The following is a 22,190-nucleotide window of genomic DNA, read 5'->3' as shown; positions in this document are numbered from 1 at the left end:
CATTTTAGCTGTTTGCAATTTTACCAAATCACCGAACTTTAATATTTCTGACTTAATAAATAAAGGGTTTGTGTGTTCTCTATATCCAACATTATGTATTATTCTAACTGATCTTTTTTGTAACACGGTTAGCGAATGTAGTGCACATTTGTAGTTATTTCTCCATATTTCTGCACAATAACTCAGATATGGTAACACTAGCGAGCAGTAGAGAATATGTAGTGATTTTTGGCCCAGGACATATTTTGCTTTATTCATTATTTAAATGTTTTTTTCCACCTTATGTTGTATGTTTTGTATATGAGATTTCCAGTTCATTTGATCATCTATTAATACTCCCAAAAATCTAGTTTATTTTACCCTTTCTATGTCTACTCCGTCTATTTGTATTTGTGTATGGTGCTCTTTTCTACTAAAAGAAAAGGGTGGAGTGCCATCTCCGGGTTGGGGAGGAGATCTTGCCCCAAGTGGAGGAGTTCAAGTACCTCGGAGTCTTGTTCACGAGTGAGGGAAGAGTGGATCGTGAGATCGACTGGCGGATCGGTGCGGCGTCTTCAGTAATGCGGATGCTGTATCGATCCGTTGTGGTGAAGAAGGAGCTGAGCCGGAAGGCAAAGCTCTCAATTTACCGGTCGATCTACGTTCCCATCCTCACCTATGGTCATGAGCTTTGGGTTATGACCGAAAGGACAAGATCACGGGTACAAGCTGCCGAAATGAGTTTCCTCCGCCGGGTGGCGGGGCTCTCCCTTAGAGATAGGGTGAGAAGCTCTGCCATCCGGGAGGAGCTCAAAGTAAAGCCGCTGCTCCTCCACATCGAGAGGAGCCAGATGAGGTGGTTCGGGCATCTGGTCAGGATGCCACCCGAACGCCTCCCTAGGGAGGTGTTTAGGGCACGTCCGACCGGTAGGAGGCCGCGGGGAAGACCCAGGACACGTTGGGAAGACTATGTCTCCCGGCTGGCCTGGGAACGCCTCGGGGTCCCAAGAGCTGGACGAAGTGGCTGGGGAGAGGGAAGTCTGGGCTTCCCTGCTTAGGCTGCTGCCCCCGCGACCCGACCTCGGATAAGCGGAAGAAGATGGATGGATGGATGGATGGATGGATGGCTCTTTTCTACTATTACCAAATAGCATTATTTTAGTTTTACTGAGATTCAAAGATAGTCTGTTTTTGTCAAACCATCTTTTTAATTTGTTCATTTCTTCTGTTATTATTTGTATTATCTTCTGTGTGCTCTCTCCTGAACAGAAAGCAGTTGTGTCGTCCGCAAATAAAACCAACTTTAAGTCCTTCGTAACCTTGCAAATGTCGTTTATATAAAGATTGAACAATCTTGGTCCCAGTATTGATCCCTGGGGTACACCACAGGATATATCTAGCCATGTTGACATATTTTCACCCATCTTCACATATTGCTTCCTGTTGGTTAAATAACTTCTTACCCAATTCAATACCAAACCTCTGATGCCATATCGTTCTAATTTTCGTATTGAAATATAATGATTAATTGTGTCAAATGCTTTTGTTAAGTCCATGAATACTGCGGCCGCACATTCTTTACCATCTATTGCATTGATAATTTCCTCTGTTATTTTGGTTAATGCTATTGATGTTGAGATATTTGCTCGGAATCCATATTGGTTCTCCACAAGCGTCCCACTTTTGTTAATAAATAAATCTAATCGACTATTGAATAATTTTTCCAAGATTTTGGAGAATTGTGGAAGTAATGAAACTGGTCTGTAGTTAGTAAACTGGTGTACGTCTCCATTCTTATAAATTGGTACGACTTTTGCAATTTTCATTATATCAGGGAATTTACCGGTTAAAAATGATACATTGGTGATATATGTCAGAGGTTCTGAAATGTTTTGTATAACCTTTTTTATCGTTACCATATCTATTCCATGACAGTCGGTTGAGGTCTTGGATTTACAATTTTTTACAATTTTGATTATTTCTTCTTTTGTTACGCTTTTAAGAAACATGGAATTGGGATTTCTGTCTATGAGCTCACTCAAGGCCTCAACTGACCCATCATCTGCATTTGGAATTCTTTGATCCAGATTTTTTCCGATATTAACAAAATAATCATTGAAACGTTCAGCTATTTGGTTCATATTGTCATTTTTTGTATTTCCATCTAGAAAGTACTGGGGGTAATCTTTCTTAGCACCTTTTTTAATGATTCTATTTAGGATGCCCCATGTTGCTCTCATGTTGTTTTTGTTCTTGTTTAATAATTGACTGTAGTATTCCTTCTTACATGTTCGTAGTATACCAATTAGTTTGTTTTTATATTTCTTATACTTATTTTCTGCCTCTATAGATTTCTGTGTTATAAATATTCGATACAATGTGTTTTTTTTGTGACAAGCATTTTTCAGTCCTTTTGTCATCCATGGTTGGTTGTTTTTCTTTTGCTTCTTACTACGTTCTTTCCATGGGCAATGTTTATCATAGAGTGTAAGAAAGGTGTTAACAAAATTCCCATATGCATCATCTACATCATCTTCATTATATACGTTGTCCCAAATTTGTTTCCTCAGATCCTTCCTGAAGGAAATCATTCCTTCCTCTGTGCATAGTCTTTGAAATGTCTTTTTGTCAATGTTCTTCTTCCTGTAGTTCCCATCATAAATAGTAAAGACTGGCAGATGGTCGCTGATGTCGGTTGTTAACAGTCCACTTGTTGTATTATTTTCAAAGACATTAGTGAAGATATTGTCAATAAGTGTAGCACTGTGACTTGCAATTCTGGTTGGCCTTGTGATTTGGGGATACAAACTCATACTATACATTGTATCTGTGAAATCATTAATGGACTTTTGCTTGTTGGGGTTCAAGAGATCAATGTTGAAGTCTCCACATAAAAAAAGTACTTTTTGACTGATTCCATTGAAAGTTCCCTTAATCCAGTCTTCAAATCCTTCAATACTTGAGTTGGGTGCCCTATATATATATACAACTGATCAATACATTTCTACTTCTTTCATGACATACCTCAATGGTTATACACTCTAAAACATTGTCAATAGCCAGTGACATGTTTTTTACCACCTTGTAATGGAAGTCCTTCATCACATATACAGCAACTCCGCCTCCATTCTTATTTACTCTATTAATATAATTGAGTTTATATCCTTCTAGTCCAAAGTCCATTCCTTTTTTTGGATCCATCCATGTCTCTGATACAGCGATAATTTTGAAAGGTTCTTTAAATTGTTCCAAAAATGATTTCATATTGTTAAAATTGGCAGACAAGCTTCTGCAGTTAATGTGAATAATTGACAGTTTGTTATTGGAATTAACGTTGGTGTTGTACTGTACTTCTGTATAATATAAACAATTATTGTCCATGTGAGAAAAAAAATGTGTGTCTGGATCTATAGCACTGTCCAATTCCGTCCTGTTATATTCAATGCTGGAAAAGGTTATAAATTCTCTCGAAAGAAGTCATCACAGACGCTACAGGAAACTAGACTTTCACAGGCTCTGTTTTTTGCGATTTTTGGAGCCTATAATGCCTGAATTCGCGGCAACTTTTCCAGAAAGTTACGACAAAAGTTGTTGGTTTTTTAGGCTTATTTTTTTTTATAACATTAAATCATCTTGTGACTTTGTGAGCATGTTTTAAGTGTATTGAAATCTTAAACTAAAGAATCATAGGAAAAATTCTACAAAAATTAAAAGACAAATACTTTATTGATGACCACACAGACCTAAAAGTAGACACTAGATGGTAGTAACAGCACATACTCAGAGCTCATTGTCAAATTACGGTTACTGTTTATTAATTATACCTCATTATAGTAACAATTAGTGATGCTTATTGAAAGAAACAGCACCCAAGGCTTCCTTATTGTCCACTGTCTGTCATCCACAAGTTGCAGACATTCTCCGTGTATGTTTTACACCTACAAGTGTCTGTCCATCTTAAACATGCATTTATGCGACAACACATTTAGCCCCGCATAGAAAGAGCATTTTTTTCTAATTCAAATTTTTGATTAGAGATAAGAAATTATCATTACACTTCATCACCTCTGTCATGTAAATGCTGCCTCCTTGCTAGATCAACATTGCAAATGGAAATCTGCTCTTTATTCCCTTACACTAGATAAATAAAGCCTACAAAAAATATAAATAGATGTAAACTAGGAACTGAGGATGCTGGTGTGTTGCGAAATGTTTATATACTAGATCAGGGGTCAGCAACCAAAAACATTGAAAGAGCCATATTGGACCAAAAATACCAAAAAAAAAATCTGTCTGGAGCCGCAAAAAATGAAAAGCTGTATATAAAAGTCTTGTAATGAAGGCAATACATGATGTTAGTGTCTATATTAGCTATAATAGCCTACTATCAAAATGACTATGTCGCAGGCTGAAGCAAATATTCGTTGGAAAAGTAAAGGATTTTAAATGAGCTCAAATATACCTACAAATGAGGCATGATGATGCAATATGTACATAAAGCTAGCCTAAATAGCATGTTAGCATTGATTAGCCTGCAGTCATGCACTGACTAAATATTAGCACTCCAACAAGTCAATAACATCAACAAAGCTTACCTTTGTGCATTCATGCACAACATAAAATATTTGGTGGACAAAATGAGACAAAGAAGGAGTGGAAGATTTTACATGTAAACAAACTGTTGCGTCACAATCCCCACAATGGTGAGTTCAAGAACTGCTGAAATTAGTAGGACAAAACGATGTTCACCAAATACTCTCATCAGTGAAGCATACACACACACATATTAAACAGTGGGCTTGGGAAGGTTTGTGTCATGTTTGTCCTCAAACAAAAAACATACTAAAACAAAAATCATATTTTTCCCCCATCTTTTTCCATTTTCAATCTTTTTTTAAAAATGCTCCAGGGAGCCAATAGGGCGGCACTAAAGAGCCGCATGTGGCTCGAGAGCCGCGGGTTGCTGACCCCCGCACTAGATTAACACTGTAGACAGGAACAGAAAGTACATCTGAGCAATGCTGGAAGACGACTAATGTGGCGTTTGATCGATAGAGTTGATGGATTGTTTTGGGGTTTTTTGTATATTGACACGGGCATAAACATATTTGATTGGCCAAAATGACCCTGATTGGCCAAAATGTGCAGGAAAGTTGTGGGCAAAGATCCTATAAAACCGAAAACATCATTGTTTCTGGTCAAAAATTATCAGTGGAACATTAACTTAAATTAAAAGCAAAGGTATAAACAAACAAAGAAAACTAAGGTAACACAATATTAGCAATTATCGCTCCATTTTTGTACTGTGTTGGCTGCTTGTCTAGTGGAGGAATAATGTCAGACTGGTTGACTGTGGAAGTTAATTTGTGTCTTAACTACGAAAGCTTTTTTTCTGACACTGACTTCATGTAACTTAATTTAATATTAGAAGTACTTTTTTAATCACCTAGGGGAAATTAGGATTTTACGCACAATCCCATTTAATAACAATAATAATGGATTAGATTTTATATCGCGCTTTTCTATTATTAGATACTCAAAGCGCTCACAGAGAAGTGGGAACCCATCGTTCATTCACACCTGGTGGTGGTAAGCTACGTTTGTAGCCACAGCTGCCCTGGGGTAGACTGACGGAAGCGAGGCTGCCAGTTTGCGCCTACGTCCCCTCCGACCACCACCTATCATTCATTCATCATTCATTCACCAGTAGCAACGGGGGGCAAGGGTGAAGAGTCCTGCCCAAGGACACAACAGCAGTGATTTGGATATCAAGAGGCGGGGAGCGAACCTGCAACCCTCAGGTTTCTGGCACGGCCGCTCTACCCACTACGCCATACCACCCCCATTTAAGAGCAGACAAACGTTACAGGGAGACAGAACAGGATCGCTGACGGGTCTGCCTACTATATATATATATATATATATATATATATATATATATATATATATATATATTACGGAAAGCGTAAATGTCAACACACACAAAAGTCTCATTGATTCGTTAACCACCATGTTGCTACAATAACAATAAAAAAAAAGGAAAATCATTTTACCTTGTGTTGGCTAATAATGTTGCCATTGTTAAACACTCTGGGAGTTTTGGAGTGATAAACGATCAGTAACTTCACGTGGTCACGTCTAGCGTCAGTGTGAGGAGACCTTTGATCGGCATGTGTACTGCCTTCTCTTTTGCTGCAATAAAGGTCTGCTTTGGCATCTTTCTCAGTATCAACCCAATTAAAGACTTGTTGCGGAACAAAGCCCTCTTTGCTGATAACATCTTCGAACTGAAGGTGCCGCAAGGCAGAGGCTAACTAGCTAAAGAGCTAGCTCAAAGCGGTTGCCTAGCAACTGTGAGCGTTTGGACACATTTTAAAGCATTTCGGATCAACAAAGTGTTCTCAAAGGCCCCCGTTTACACTGAACACCAAATCTGATTGTTTTGCCCTCAACTGACACTGGTAACAGAGAGACAAAATGTGAAATATAAACAATAATGTTTATAATGTTTTTATGTATGCATTTTTTATCCCAAAAACATAACAATAAATTGGTCAAAAATATGTTAATTTGCATATTCTCTTGTTTGTGTTTTTACTCCCAAATGTTTCAAACAAGACTACTGCAAATAAGCACTGTTTTGTAAGGTAATTATATATCAGATACTGCGTTTTACGTCTTTTTTTCAAACAGAAATGTTTAACTCTGGTTGGAGGGTACTTGGCTGAGAAACACATCTACAGTGTGTGAATGTGGGTGTGTGTGAATGGGTGAATGTGGAAATAGTGTCAAAGCGCTTTGAGTTCTTTAAAAAAAAAAGATAGAAAAGCGCTATACAAGTACAACCCATTTACCATTTACCATTTACAGGGGGTACGGTACTTTAGAGAACAACGTTTAAAAGCGCCGCATTGTTTATTTGAGTTCAGCGTTATATTTTGGTTTTGCTGGAATAGACGTGGTGCGCTAATGAAAAAATAAATATGGAGTGTGGAAACTGAGGGCAATTACTTGATTGAGTAATTTCCCTGTGTGTGATGATTTACAGCAGATGTATTCATCTTACCTGCTAGGCTATCTGCGTGCATGCAAGTAATTGATTGGCCAATTAACTGCTAGTTGCCTTGGAATTCTACAAAACAATGCAAATTGTTTAACTCTAACATGGTAATTTACCAAGGTCAGACATGAATGAAGAGCCTGATTTTAAAGTTAAAGTTAAAGTTAAAGTACCAATGATTGTCACACACACACTAGGTGTGGCGAGATTATTCTCTGCATTTGACCCATCACCCTTGATCACCCCCTGGGAGGTGAGGGGAGCAGTGGGCAGCAGCGGTGGCCGCGCCCGGGAATCATTTTGGTGATTTAACCCCCAATTCCAACCCTTGATGCTGAGTGCCAAGCAGGGAGGTAATGGGTCCCATTTTTATAGTCTTTGGTATGACTCGGCCGGGGTTTGAACTCACAACCTACCGATCTCAGGGCGGACACTCTAACCACTAGGCCACTGAGTAGGTTTTTGAAAGAGCCTAATCTAAATCTTCCGATTTGAGTGTATTAAAACATGTGGAAAGTTGATAGCGCACCCAAAGGTGATCTACTATGCGCGTGCTAAGAGGATTATGTCTTTTAAGTGAGCAAAATAAGGAGTGCAATTCATTTAACGTGTCTGTGTTCATGAATATGCAGACTATATGCTAATCATCAGAACACCCACAATACTGGCAGGAGAAAATACTAGTTTAATTATTTAGCACACGCAGTGTGATTTAGCAAGACTAAAACTCTAATGAGTTTGAGTTTGAGTTTGAGTTTATTTCGAACATGCAAGCATACAACATGATACATCACAATTTCCAGTTTCTCTTTTCAACTTGTTTCGAAAAGGAGTAGGAAGAAGCAGAGCTTATTTAATCCTACCCCTTTTCTTTTACACAACAGTTGCTAAAACTTTTGTTCACTTCCTGTTCTCAATTTATTCACAATATACTCCATAAGTAATCACAATAAAAATAAATAAATAAATAATAATTGGTGAAGTAAGTTATATTTCATATGATGAGATAAGGGACGGCGTGGCGCAGTGGGAGAGTGGCCGTGCGCGACCCGAGGGTCCCTGGTTCAATCCCCACCTAGTACCAACCTCGTCATGTCCGTTGTGTCCTGAGCAAGACACTTCACCCTTGCTCCTGATGGGTGCTGGTTAGCGCCTTGCATGGCAGCTCCCTCCATCAGCGTGTGAATGTGTGTGTGAATGGGTAAATGTGGAAGTAGTGTCAAAGCGCTTTGAGTACCTTGAAGGTAGAAAAGCGCTATACAAGTACAACCCATTTATTTATTTATTTATCATTTATAAGTAAGATTATTTTGAGAATGAAAGAATGGATGGATGAATAAATTCTGAATGTTTATCATGGTTCTTGTTCTTTGTACTTTGTAAACACTTTAAGTTTGAAGAGTTTCTTGAAGTGGATCATATTAGTACATTGTTTGATTACTTTGCTTAATCCATTCCATAATTTAATTCCACATACTGATATGCTGAAGGTCTTAAGTGTTGTACGTGCGTACAAATGTTTTAAATTACGTTTTTCTCTAAGATTATAGTTCTCCTCTTTTTTTTAGAAGAATTGTTATATATTCTTGGATAGCAGGTTATAGTTTGCTTTGTGTATAATTTTAGCTGTTTGCAAATTGACTATGTCGTGGAATTTCAGTATCTTTGATTCAATAAATAAAGGATTTGTATGTTCTCTATATCCTACATTATGTAATATTCTAACTGATCTTTTTTGTAACACCATTAGTGAATGAAGTGTACTTTTGTAATTATTTCCCCATATTTCTACACAGTAACTCAGATATGGTAACACTTGTGAGCAGTAGAGAATATGAAGTGATTGTCATGTCTGTATTATCATGTTTTGTTTTAAGTCATGTTTTGTTTAGTTTCTGTCTTTTCACTCCCTTGTCTGGTCACCATAGCAACCATTAGTTTTCACCTGTCACGTCACGCACCTGTTTCACGTCTTGAGTCACGCACCTGTTTTCGTTAATCATGTCTGTAGTATTTAAGTTCAGTGTTTTTCAGTTTGTTTTTCTGACGACCTCGCACCCCATACCGCACCACATTTATGCTCTGTCCATTCCTCTATGATCCTGCTTCATGTCCCTTGTCACAGTAAGTTTTGGTTCCATGTTTATAGTCTTTTTGTTTTTTCATAGTTTATTCTCCGCCACTGTGCGCGCTTTCATTTATTCCTTTTTTGATAAATATAAATAAATCATGTACCTCCATTCCCGTCTCGCCCGTGCCAACTTTCCGTTGCATCCTGGAAAAGCAAACACCCCGGACCAAGTCATGACAGTAGGTCGTCAGCAGACCCGCTTTTCCGCACCTGAGTTGGACATGTTCGACGAGGCTTCTTGGGCGGTCCTGTGCGCGATGGAGGAGGAAACGCGGCGCTACTCCTCCATGGAGTATAGAGACTTCATTTGGTCCCAGGACGACACAGCGTCACCTCAGTCGCGGAAGCGCCGCTCCCGACGAAGGACGTCAGGTAGAACTTCCGCGAGCCTGCAGGACACGCCGCTCCCACATGCCCCTCCCCCTCCGGGCGGAAGCAAGCAGCAGCCAGCCCGTCTTCGCCCGGATGACGTCAAAGACCAGGATTTTTTTTTTCTGAATTCTTTTTCTTTTGATTCCCCGCTCCCCAGGACTCAAGCCACACCCAAGACACAAAACAATTTTTTTTCACCCACTCAATCCCAGGCACAAGAAAGACAATTTGGACAATTTAATGGGGAAGTTTCTGCCCTCCTCCGCCCACCCCTACAGAGAGTTCCAGACCGCAGGGAGCGCGTCTGGTATCCGCCCCTTGAGGGGGGGGCTAGGGCTGGGAATTGTTCAGGTGGGGTGGATCAGCATCACCTTGTCAAGCCACAGCCTCCCTCACGGCCGCCACCACCAGTCTTCCGACCTGTCAAGCCACAGCCTCCAGCACGACCGCCCTTACCAGTCTTTTACCATGCCAAGCCGCAACCCCCAGCAAGACCACCTCCCCCTGCACTACCAGCTCCACGACGCCAAGCTCCGGTACCAGCTCCACGACGCCAAGCTCCGGTACCAGCTCCACTACGCCAAGCTCCGGTACCAGCTCCACGACGCCAAGCTCCGGTACCAGCTCCACGACGCCAAGCTCCGGTACCAGCTCCACGACGTCAAGCTCCGGTACCAGCTCCACGACGTCAAGCTCCGGTACCAGCTCCACGACGCCAAGCTCCGGTACCAGCTCCACGACGCCAAGCTCCGGTACCAGCTCCACGACGCCAAGCTCCGGTACCAGCTCCACGACGCCAAGCTCCGGTACCAACTCCACGACGCCAAGCTCCGGTACCAGCTCAACAAGTCCAAGACCAAGACCCTCCACGCCAAGACCCTCCACGCCAAGTGCCGCCAGTCGCAGCTCCACGACGCCAAGTGCCGCCAGTCGCAGCTCCACGACGCCAAGTGCCGCCAGTCGCAGCTCCACGACGCCAAGTGCCGCCAGTCGCAGCTCCACGACGCCAAGTGCCGCCAGTCGCAGCTCCACGACGCCAAGTGCCGTCAGTCGCAGCTCCACGACGCCAAGTGCCGCCAGTCGCAGCTTCACGACGCCAAGACCCGCCATGCCAAGACCAAGACCCGCCATGCCAAGACCAAGACCAAGACCCGCCATGCCAAGACCAAGACCAAGACCCGCCATGCCAAGACCAAGACCCGCCATGCCAAGACCAAGACCAAGACCCGCCATGCCAAGACCAAGACCCGCCATGCCAAGACCAAGACCAAGACCCGCCATGCCAAGACCAAGACCAAGACCCGCCATGCCAAGACCAAGACCCGCCATGCCAAGACCAAGACCCGCCATGCCAAGACCAAGACCCGCCATGCCAAGACCAAGACCCGCCATGCCAAGACCTAGACCCGCCATGCCAAGACCTAGACCAAGACCCGCCATGCCAAGACCTAGACCAAGACCCGCCATGCCAAGACCAAGACCCGCCATGCCAAGACCAAGACCCGCCATGCCAAGACCAAGACCCGCCATGCCAAGACCAAGACCTGCCATGCCAAGACCAAGACTTATACCAAGACCCACGCCGAGCTTCGCCGCCTGACGCGCCACGCCGAGCTTCGCCGCCTGACGCGCCACGCCGAGCTTCGCCGCCTGACTCACCACGCCAAGCCACGCCTGCCACGATGACGACGCGCCTGCCTCCTCGTCGGCCACGGATATGGCCGCTACCTGGTCGCCCGCCACGCCAAGTGCGCCCACCTCCCAGTCGGCCACGAATATGGCCATTCCCTGGGCGCCCGCCTCGCCTGCTGCAGCGGCGTTCCACTCGCCGCCGCCACCTAACTCTGCCCGGGTGGATACGGGGACACGTGGTCTGGCGACCCACCGCCATGTCCCCCTCCCGCCCTCCCATGACTTTTGTTAAGTTTTTTTTTCTTGGACATCTGGTATCTGTCCTTAAGGGAGGGGTTCTGTCATGTCTGTATTATCATGTTTTGTTTTAAGTCATGTTTTGTTTAGTTTCTGTCTTTTCACTCCCTTGTCTGGTCACCATAGCAACCATTAGTTTTCACCTGTCACGTCACGCACCTGTTTCACGTCTTGAGTCACGCACCTGTTTTCGTTAATCATGTCTGTAGTATTTAAGTTCAGTGTTTTTCAGTTTGTTTTTCTGACGACCTCGCACCCCATACCGCACCACATTTATGCTCTGTCCATTCCTCTATGATCCTGCTTCATGTCCCTTGTCACAGTAAGTTTTGGTTCCATGTTTATAGTCTTTTTGTTGTTTCATAGTTTATTCTCCGCCACTGTGCGCGCTTTCATTTATTCCTTTTTTGATAAATATAAATAAATCATGTACCTCCATTCCCGTCTCGCCCGTGCCAACTTTCCGTTGCATCCTGGAAAAGCAAACACCCCGGACCAAGTCATGACAGTGATTTTTGGTCTAGAACATGTTTTGCTTTATTCATTATTGACGTGTTTCTTGCTACTTTATGTTGTATATTTTTTACGTGAGATTTCCAGTTCAATTTATCATCAATCATTATACCTAGAAATGTGGTTTCATTTACTATTGCGACAGCTGTTTGGCGTCTATATAGCATGTCGAAAATGTGCATGCTGGCAGTTGAGCAGAAATGTTGTGAGAAAAGGAGGCGATCGTGCTGGAGCTCCGCCTTATGTATACTTGTCAACATATATGGAAAGTCAAAAATAAAAATATTAGATACTTTCTCCATTCAGGGGCAGCACGGTGGACCAGGGGTGAGTGCAGGTGCCTCACAATAAGAAGGTCCTGGGTTCGGGCTTGGGTCTTTCTTGGTGGAGTTTGCATGTTCTCCCCCGTGACTGCGTGAGTTCCCTTCAGGTACTCCGGCTCCAAAGACATGCACCTGGGGATAGGTTGATTGGCAACACTAAATTGGCCCTAGTGTGTGAATGTGAGTGTGAATGTTGTCTGTCTATCTGTGTTGGCCCTGTAATGAGGTGGCGACTTGTCCGGGGTGTACACCGCCTTCCGCCCGAATGCAGCTGGGATAGGCTCTAGCACTCCGGCGACCCCAAGATGGACAAACGGTAAAAAATGGATGGATGGATATTGTCTATTCAGTAATGTAATTTTCTAATTTTATAGCTGCTAGATGACTTGTTGATGTTTTGGTGTCTCCTGGCATTTTTTGAAAAATATTATGAAAAACCGTCTTGCGATATGCATTTTTTGAGGTTTCTACAGCAGCCTGTAAGGCCTCCGCAGGGATCTCGTCTAGCCTTTCCGCCTCGTCACGGCACAATCCCTTTATTGCCTTCTTTACTTCAGATCTTGTTGGCTGGTTGCAGCTTACCTCCAACATTAGGGCAGCTGGTGAGATCTTTACTGTCTGGGCAGGGAGCTGTCTGTTAAACAATTCCCTGAAGTGCTCCGTCCATCTCTTCTGCTGTTCTTCTTTGGTGGTCAGGAGTTACCCTTGCTTGTTGCGGATGTGTGTGTTTGTCCGCCTAAACTTGCTTGCTAGATTCTTTGTGGTCTGTTACAGAAACTTCAAGTTGTTCTTTGAAGTTGGAACCTCCGCTTGCTGTGCCAAGTCTATAATATAATTTATCTTGTCGCGTTTAATGCTTTTTTCACCTCATTGTTTGAAGCTTCATACTCTCTATGGACTTTTGTGCTTGTGTTTTGCTGTCGTTTGCGTCCTTTTTACCCTTCTGTCTTCTATTATTTTCAGTGTGTCTGTTGACATCTACAGCAGGTGGATTTTCTTTCTCCCGAGCACTTCTGTACAGGTCTTCTTCCATATGTTTTTTATGTATTTCCAACTCTCCTCAACTGGTGTTAGGTCCTCTTCTTGCAGGGTTTGGAACCTGTTCTGTATAGTGATTTGGTACAGTTCAGTGGTCCCTATGTCCTAGAAGAGCTGGATGTTGAATTTAATTCTCTTGCCACACGAGTTGTTGCAGCGCTTCAGCTTCAGTTGGAGTTGAGCTGACAGTAGGTGATGGTCTGACCCGGCATCTGCTCCCCCCTTTACTCGAACATCAAGAAAAGAGTGTCTCAACTTCCTTTTTATGCATATGTGGTCAATCTGATTTTCAGTACTGAGGTCAGGTAATATGCAAGTGGCTGTTTTTAGGAAAAGAGGGTGCCTTCTACGGCCAGGTTTTTGTCTGCACAGGCGTCTGCAAAGATCTCTCCATACTTGTTCATGGTGCCAATACCTTGCTTTCCCATTGCCAGGTGGTATCCCCTGTTGTTCGTCTGGTCTGTAGTATCTGTTGCTGTTTGTTGTATAAGTTGTCCTTCGATTCCTCCAGGGCATTATTGGTGGTTGCATAGCACTGTATGACTTGAAGCTTGATTATTTTCTGTGTGATTTGGAACCTTGCAGTGATGATTCTGGAGTTGATTGTCTCCCAACTGATGAGGGATCTCTCTGCTTTTTTGGAGAGCATAAATGCTACTCCTTGTGTGTGTGTGGTGTCATCTGGATGTCCAGATTATAATACGGACTCACCGCTTGCCAGTCTGGTTTTTCCCTGTCTGCATCCATCTGGTTTCACACAGATCAAGGACTAAGATCTTATACCTTCTCATCTGTTCTGCGATGACTGACACTTTCCCTGTTAATAGGTTGCCTAGAATATGTACCTTTGTCAAGATAATATTTGTAAAGATACATTTTTAGTAGATTAAAGTCACTGACTGGCTAAAGTGCAGCAATAACATGTTTTCCTCGTATGACTTAACAATGGCAGCACACTGCTTACGTCTTTTCCCTCCTGTCTTTCTCCGTTTGTGTATTTTACCGAAAGGCTTTATTGACACAAGAGAGTCTCCAAGCTCTGGCTTGCCCTTAGCACTATCACGAGTCATGACTCTTGCTAGCCAAAGGCTGATCAGTGAGCTGCCCTGCATTTGTTTACCATTTTGACCATGGATATATACACTAGACACCTCACAGATTGGACGGATCATATGTCAAGCTGTCCGCCATCTTGTGGCAGGCATTTGTCAAGACTTAAGCAGTAATACTGTATCACTGTACACCGTATAACTTGTAAATAAATAGTTGTTCATATTTTTGATAGTACCAACAGCATGGAACTACTACAAAAGCAGACTGTATGGTACAGTGTAACTATTTAATTGAAATACTAGTTTTCCATTACCTCCTCATGATTATTTTTCAGTGCGCTACATCGATATTTATAAATCTATAAATATAGATCACAGAAAAGTTGTATTTGTGTAATAAACTTATTATAAACTAGACCGACTGTCTTAGAAAAGCTTTATTTACTTTTGTCAAATATCATTCACAATCATTATGAAAGACATCACAACGAATAGATTTTTTTTTTAATGCATTCTAAATATTAAATAAATGTAAATAAAAGTATGCTTACTGCAAGCCAATGGGAGCTCCACTAGTTCGCCCATAAAATCTGATAGATAGCCATTCAAAAAGCACCAACAATACTCAATTTACATATCATCCTTTGAATATTAACCAAGTATTAGTGATATTGTTATTAGAAGCGCTAACGCAGACAAATTATTTATAGAGGCGCCGTGATCACTTCCGTGTGTCCCTATGTTTACATCATCAAGTGATCTGCTGCTTTCTTGCTTGCCTGCTCCCTGAGATGTATATTCTAGATCATAAATCATGTGTCGCACCTGGACATGAGACGTTTGAGTAGGTATTCCGACAAGTTGGTACACCATTTAGGACACAAAACTGGCGAAGACGGCACAAAAAGACGCTTGTTTCCTCTTGCCACCTACCTCGTTTCTACGAGAGGATTATGAGTCATTCTTCATCTAAATGGGATTATATCAACATCCTAGCAGTCTACAAACTAATAACAGCAGACATTGCACAGTAAGTGATGTTGTAATATGTTTGTTGGCTCTCATGAAGTCTGCAGTGGGTAATAATCAGTGATGAATAAAAACAAAAGCAAACATTGTGATGTGTTTTTAAAATTAATGATCAAAATACGTTATGTACGTAAATATTAAATGTTATTGTGCCCGTTATTCCATGCATAAAAAAACCTAATTGGAGGTGTTTGGATGTTTTTTGGGGGGCTTTATAGGAGGAATTGCGCGGCTCCATTGTAAGCGGACTTTTGATCGCATTTATTTAATATTTAGAATGCAAAAAAAATAACATCTGTCGTCATGTCTTTCATAATGATTGTGATTGATAGGACACAATAAAAAAATAAAAAGTGCAGTTCCTCTTTAATGTCATTCATTATTAATCATTTTAGAGACCAAAGATGGTAAAAAAAAAAACATGTTTTAAAAGAGGTTGCAAAGGAAGATTAGGAATTGTAGGTATGTAACATTTGTTTGTTTAGACTGCACATTTCAATGTAGTAACTTGTTTTAGTAACTGGCAAATTGTACTTTTTGTGATTATGAATACCACTCGAATATCATTTAAGCAATATATTAAGCTAAAACTGGACTATTTTATTTAAAAACAATGGCTGAAACTGTACCAACTGTGTGTACAGTAGGCTAAAGTAAAGTTTGTCTAAGTCTATATGCATGCCTGCTGTGGTACACTCATACTAGCATACTGCAGTCAAAATGATTACATTTTTGCTGACACCATTTTAAAAGGTGTTTTGAATATGAGATTTAGATTTAGGACATACATCCATCCATCCATTTGTTACCGCTTGTCCCATATACAGGTAAAAGCCAGTAAATTAGAATATTTTGAAAAACTTGATTTAGATCAGAGTGGACCGACACCAGCAGATGACATGGCACCCCAAACCATCACTGATGGTGGAAACTTTACACTAGACTTCAGGCAACGTGGATCCTGTGCCTCTCCTGTCTTCCTCCAGACTCTGGGACCTCGATTTCCAAAGGAAATGCAAAATTTGCATGGTTGGGTGATGGTTTGGGGTGCCATGTCATCTGCTGGTGTCGGTCCACTCTGTTTCCTGAGATCCAGGGTCAACGCAGCCGTCTACCAGCAAGTTTTAGAGCACTTCATGCTTCCTGCTGCTGACCTGCTCTATGGAGATGGAGATTTCAAGTTCCAACAGGACTTGGCGCCTGCACACAGCGCAAAATCTACCCGTGCCTGGTTTACGGACCATGGTATTTCTGTTCTAAATTGGCCCGCCAACTCCCCTGACCTTAGCCCCATAGAAAATCTGTGGGGTATTGTGAAAAGGAAGATGCAGAATGCCAGACCCAAAAACGCAGAAGAGTTGAAGGCCACTATCAGAGCAACCTGGGCTCTCATAACACCTGAGCAGTGCCAGAAACTCATCGACTCCATGCCACGCCGCATTAACGCAGTAATTGAGGCAAAAGGAGCTCCAACCAAGTATTGAGTATTGTACATGCTCATATTTTTCATTTTCATACTTTTCAGTTGGCCAACATTTCTAAAAATCCCTTTTTTGTATTAGCCTTAAGTAATATTCTAATTTTGTGACACACGGAATTTTGGATTTTCATTTGTTGCCACTTCAAATCATCAAAATTAAATGAAATAAACATTTGAATGCATCAGTCTGTGTGCAATGAATAAATATAATGTACAAGTTACACCTTTTGAATGCAATTACTGAAATAAATCAAGTTTTTCAAAATATTCTAATTTACTGGCTTTTACCTGTATAGCTTTATTCAAATCAAGCTTTGTTGAGTAACCTAACTTGACAAAAAAAACAGGTTTTACATTAGTGTGGACTATCTTTTTGAAGTTTTCAGTGTATCATAATAAATATGACAGACGTAACAGAGAATAACAAAAGGCAAGGTGGAGTTTTAATAGAATTAAATGAGTGTGCGCCACTACCATGACTTGGAACGTATAATGTTAGCAAGTAAACGGAGCATTTTAAGTTGATCCATGGGGTGTGCCTAAACAGCAGCGGCACAGCACCCAGGCTCAAGGAATCAACATGTTCCTGAAATGAGTGCCATATTTTGGTAAACTTTGCATCAGAGCCCCGAAGAGAGTGCCTTGTCTTTTCCAACCTCATGAAGAACAGAGCATCTCTTATTGAGTGAGAGGAGAGGCTGGTATTCTTCCAGCGCATTAGGATGGCCCTCCTTGCAAGCAAACTAAGAAAAGCCACTAGATCGACAAAATAGATCAGCAATTAAATGTTTGGAGGTACCACTCCGAATAACGCCACTATTTGTGAGGGACTAATATGGAATGAGGTGACAGCTGAGAGTGAAAGAAATACAGATTTCTAAAACTGGGACAGGGCAGGACAGGTCCAAAACATATGGGTAAGATCGGCTATCCCTTAATGACACCTATCGCAAATTGGATCCAGTCCAGGGAAAATGTGAGCCAGTTTGCTTTTGGACCAGTGGACTCTGTGTACTACTTTGCATTGTATGACCCTGACCCTTGCACAGATTGAGGAGGAGTGGACTTATTTCAAAACCTGTTCCTAGGTATTTTTCTCTACTTCTATGTTTAGCGCCGAAGACCATGTTGAACACAAATCACCAGTCACCATGAGGCATGAACTGATGTCTGTATATAGTTTAGAGATATTGCCCTTGGAATATGAATTGAGTTCAAGTAGAGAGTCTGCCAGTGTTGCAGGTGGAATATTGGGAAAACCAGGGAAGTGCGTTCGTAGTCCCTAATTTGCAATTATCAGTGCAACTGGTTTCTGTGAAAGCCAAATTTGTGGGTGAATTGGTCAAAGGACGCAAATGTTTCATTAATTTAAAGATCACTGTGACAGTTTCTCGCTGTTGTCCGGGTTCCATGGACCATTAAGAATAGACATTACGTTGAGCAGGTTTGTGACTTTGTTTATTTTTCAATCAAACTCAGTCTCAGGTCGGGTCGCTTTTCAGCTCCTTCCTTCTCCACTGCCCGCCGGCCACGCCTCCTCGCCGCCATTTTGGAGTCGGCCCCGGCGTGCCCTGCCTCATTGCCGGTCTGCCGGCCACGCCTCCCCACAACCACTATTGGATCGAATCCCGGCAGTCTCCCAGGCTACAAAGACCATATCACTAACAGAGGGCGTAAATAAAGGGTTTAAGTTAAATGGAGACGAGAGAGGCACAGAGTGAAATCTAACATGTCTTTTAAATTGAGCCCAAATTTTTTGATAATTTTTAACAATTGCATTATTAGGATAAGTTAACGGTGACAACGTCTGAGAGAGGCACATAAGAGACTTTAAGGTAAAAGAGTTGCAGGAGGCCTCCTCAATCTGCAGCCAAGGTGGTAGTTGGTTGCTAATATAGCACCAATGTAGCATGCTGCGGATGTTATCAGCCCAATAGTCAAATACAAAGTTTGGCAGAGACAACCCAGCGAAGTCCCTGGGAGACTGCAAAGTGTTTTTCCGAATTCTAGGAGTCTTTTTGTTCCAAATAACCTTTAAGATCGAACAGTCAAGATCACGGAAATCGTGATTTGGGATAATTAAAGGTAAGTATTGGAAAAGGTACAAAAATGTAGGGAGATTCATTTAAATGCAATTAATTCTTCCAGCGAGAGACAAGGGAAGAAAAGACCAACGCAAACAACCGTCATTCATCCTGCTTAATAGTGGTAAAATGTTGTGACCTATTAAATCTGAGCACTTTCTGGTAACACAGATGCCAAAGTATACCAACTTATCCATAGAGACTTTGAAGGAAAAGTCCGAAAGGATATATGTTGTAGTTGCAACATTGACAGGCATAACTTCACTATTTTGGATAGTTAGCTTATAACTTGATAACTTCTCAAACTTGTCCAGTTGTGTCATCAGTGGAGGAATAAATAGATCTACCTGGGTGAGACATGAACATTATAAAGTAATCCGCATACAGTGACAGCTTATGCACCTGTCCTCCCCTCAAAATACCAGGCATGTGGCTGGACCTAATGGCCACTGCCAAAGGTTCAGTGGCGATAGTGAATAATAGGGGAGACAGTGGGCAGCCCTGCAAGTTCCACGAGAAAGAGGGAAATATACTGAACACTGAACAGCCATTGTTTGTTCGGACTCTCGACTATAGATCTGTATCGCTCTGGAATAACCTGCCTCAAATTCTCACCGGCATTGAAAGTAAACAGGTTTTTGAAAGGAAAGTAATATTTGTCAAGACTATGGACTTTGGCGTGGTTTGTTTTCCCATGGTGCAAAGCGACTTGACCGGACACGACGTGAAGGTAAGGACATGTTTAATGTTTTAACTTAAAAAGTTCAAAAAGGTGTAAACCAAAGGCGCTCACAGCGGAGGTAAAAAAAAAACTTGGCTATGAAAACAAAACTTGCAAACTATGGCATGGATAAAGAAAACTTACTTGGAATGAGAAAAGAGCATGAACAAGAGCAGCATGGATCACAAGGGTGTGTAGAGGGTGATGTCGACAGGCTGACTGCCTGGCAACTACAGGCTTAAATAGTGATGACATGATTAGTGAAAACAGGTGCGTGACTCAAAATGTGAAAACGTGAGACAGGTGCGTGACTTGACGATGTGAACCAGGTGAAACTAATGGTTGCTATGGTGACAAAGGGAGTGAAGACAAGAACTAAAAAGTGTCCAAAAACCAAGAAAAACATAACTAAACAAAACATGATCACAGACATGACAATATCTTATCAGAGTCTTTAAATTAGTTTGCTTGTTGATGATTTTTGTTTGGTTTTGTATATTACGAAATTATATTTATATGGTAATTATTATTCTGTGGCTGTAAATTGTTTGCTTGTTTTCTTATTGATGCTTTTATTTTTTTTCTGTATTGTGTAGTTATAATTGTATGCTTTTACTTGTATATGTATTGAGTTTGTGGACCCCAGGAAGACTAGTGGGTTGTTGTGGCAACAACCCACTAGTTGTAAATAAAAATAAAATAAAATCTCGCAAGTTGTAATGTATACAGAAGCTTGACCCGTGATATAAATTTAAGACCAAAGCCAAATTTTCCTAATGTAAAAAATAGATCATTCCATCCTTCTCGGCATCAATTGAGATGATAACTTCTGGGATGCAAGATGTCAAAGTGGAGTATAAAATATTTAGAAGGCGCCTGGCATTGTGAAAGGACTGTCTTTCCCTGATAAACCCAGTTTGGTCTGTAGAAATAATAGAGGACACAACGGTTTTCAGGTGACCTGCAAGAATCTCAGCTAAGAGTTTTACATCGCCACAAAGTAAAGAGATAGGGCAATACTTACAGCATAGCAGAGAATCTTTAACCTTTTTTAGTCAAAGTGATTTGGTGGCCTGGCGCAGTGTGGGAGGAAGGATACCCGTCTAGAGGGATTCATTGTACATGTTTAATAAAAGTGGGGACAAAAATGTCTTATACAATTCAGCAGGAAATCCGTCGGGGTCTGGACGTTTTCTACTCTGCATTGACCTCAAGGCAGACTTTAGTTATTCAAGAGTCAGAGGTCTATTCAGCCCAACAGACATTTTAGGGTCAATAGTTAGGGCTTCGTAATAAGTCTTAAATTGATTATTTATAGTTACTGGGTCAACCGATATCATAGTACCAGTGTCTTTCTGTGAGATATGCATGGATGAAGAGAGATGCCGAATTTGGTGTGAAAGCAATTTGATAGGTTTGTCACCTGATTCGTAAAAATTTGAGCGTGTTCCTAATGTTGCTGCTGCCTCCTCAGATGCCATGATATCAAATTGTGCTTTTTTAGTGAGTAATTCTTTAAGTAGACCAGCATCAGGTGATATTGCACGTCTGTCCTGCAACTCTGTGATACATTTTGATAGATGCCCTCTCTTTTCATGAGCAAACTTTATTTTGTAGGCAGAATAGGAAATGACCTGCCCACGAAGATAAGCCTTGCATGCCTCCCAAATTGTTGATGCGGACACATCTTCACTCACGTTGGTTGAGGTGAACAAGTCGATACTGTTATTAATAGACGTAATAAAATCTGACTCACAGAGTAAAAGGGGACTGAAGCGCCAGGGAGAGCGTGACATTGGCCTGCCTGGGAGGGAGATGTCGACAACAACCCTTGCATGATCAAATATAACTATTGGACCATAAGAGCAAGAGCAGACGGAAGGTATCAGTCTATTGTCAATGAGAAATAAGTCTATTTGAGGGAAAGTACCGTGTACAGGAGAGAAAAAGAAAAACTGCTTGGCATTAAGGTTAAGTAAGCGCCAGGTGTTCAAAATGCCATACTGCTCTATAAAGGTCTGGATGACTCGGGCTGATTTTGAAGGGTGGGGATTTTTAGTAGAAGAGCATTCTAAGGATGGGTCGAGGCAGCAATTAAAATCACCTTCAAGGACAAGATGGGTAGAGTTTAAGTTCAGACTGAAAAAAAGCTTTTTGAAAAAGTATTCGTTTTTCTTTGTTATCCCAGTTGGGACCATACGCATGCACTTCTGAATGCGAGTTGCAAGTTGTAAAATGCGCTCACGAATCTGGATGCATTCGCTCAATTCTTATATGGCAGAAGTGTCGCAAAAGTCAGGTGTAAGTAGACAGCCCACCAAGGGTTGTTTCTGATTAGGGACAGACAGACAACTTAAAACAGGCGTACGCGGATCTAAAACACACATACATGGATCTGAATACGCACACTCAGATTGATATACAGACACACAAATTAGTACACACGCACGTGAATTGGATTACACGTGCACAGATAGAG

At 41.7% G+C, this 22,190-nt stretch overlaps 1 protein-coding gene across 3 annotated transcripts in view; it reads left to right on the top strand.

The window, feature by feature from the left end:
- LOC133611565 (leucine-rich repeat and fibronectin type-III domain-containing protein 2) overlaps positions 1–22,190 on the top strand; it is a 376,941-nt gene that overhangs the window by 280,737 nt on the left and 74,014 nt on the right. The window contains exon 1 of one of the 3 annotated variants that reach the window (XM_061968461.1): positions 19,549–19,720. The exons of the other annotated variants lie outside the window; for them this stretch is intronic. The gene's annotated coding sequence lies outside the window, so the exon portion shown is untranslated. Of the gene's footprint in view, positions 1–19,548; positions 19,721–22,190 lie in introns of those variants that run through there. 3 annotated transcript variants of the gene reach the window in all.

The sequence above is a fragment of the Nerophis lumbriciformis genome, linkage group LG08 (genome assembly GCF_033978685.3).
Source record: "Nerophis lumbriciformis linkage group LG08, RoL_Nlum_v2.1, whole genome shotgun sequence".
Lineage (NCBI taxonomy): Eukaryota > Metazoa > Chordata > Actinopteri > Syngnathiformes > Syngnathidae > Nerophis > Nerophis lumbriciformis.
Note: the sequence above shows the minus strand (reverse complement) of the source record. Positions and strands in the feature narration are given on the sequence as shown.